We start from the raw sequence: 1,094 nt of genomic DNA, 5'->3' as shown, positions 1-1,094 counted from the left end.
GGATCAGGGAAGGATCCCGGGAATCCTCCTTTCCCAGATCCCAAGGGAAGGAGCTGAGATCACAAAGGATCAGGATCCTCCGATCCTGAGGGAAGAATCCCAAGTCCCAAAGGATCAGGATCCTCCTTTCCCAGATCCCAAGGGAATTACTGGAGGCAATGCTGAGATCCCAGGGATCAGGATCCTCCTCTCCCAATCCTCAGCTGGAAGGACTGGAAGCAAAGCTGAGATCCCAAAGAATTGGGATCCTCCCTTCCCAGATCCCGAGGAAAAGAACTGGAGATGATGTCAAGATCCCAAAGGATCGGGATCCTCCTCTCCCAGATCCCGAGGGAATTACTGGAAGCGATGCCGTGATCCCGGGGATCGGGATCCTCCTCTCCCAGCCCCTCCTCCCTCCCCATATCCCACGGGAAGATCCCAGACTCTCCCGAGCTTCCGGCAATCCTTTATTTCCCTCTCCCAGGAATTGGGTCCAGCGGGACCGATCGGCTTTGGCATCAGATCCAGGGAAACCCTTCCCGGCGGGAGTCGGGAATTCCTCCCTGGAATCATCAGGAAGCGTCCCCCGAGCCTCGTCTCCGACGGATATTCCCGGAATTCCACAGGCAGCGCCGTTGGAATCTCAAGGATCAGAAATCCATGGATTTTCCTCTCCGGAAAAGTGACAAAACGTCCCCAAATTCCTCCTTGAGGGCGCTTTGGGTGCTGGGAGGGGAAAATCCCATCCTGGAAAAGTGGGAATGGGAAAAGAGGGAATTTTTGTTTCCCTGTGGGGGCGGCGGTGACGGAAGCGACACCCGGGGTATCCCAGGGAATTCCGGGAGCATCCCAGGGGTGAGGGCAGTGGTGGGGTGTGGGGGAAAGGATGGAGAAGTGTTCTGATATCCCGAATTTCCCCCAAATGCTTCTCTGAGGGGAAGATTCCATCCCCAGAGTCCCGGCGAGGGTGGGGAACGGGGATCCGGGGGGATCCCAAAATTCCTTGCTGAGGGAAAAATTCCCATTCCCAGAGCCTTGGGGAGGATGGAAACGGGGATCCCGGGGGAAAAATTCCCAGAAAAAACTCCCTGATGGGAAAAATTCCATCCCTG

The sequence above is a fragment of the Parus major genome, unplaced genomic scaffold (assembly GCF_001522545.3).
Source record: "Parus major isolate Abel unplaced genomic scaffold, Parus_major1.1 Scaffold330, whole genome shotgun sequence".
Taxonomy (NCBI): Eukaryota; Metazoa; Chordata; class Aves; order Passeriformes; family Paridae; genus Parus; species Parus major.
The sequence above is the reverse complement of the archived record's forward strand: the minus strand, read 5'-3'. Positions refer to the sequence as shown.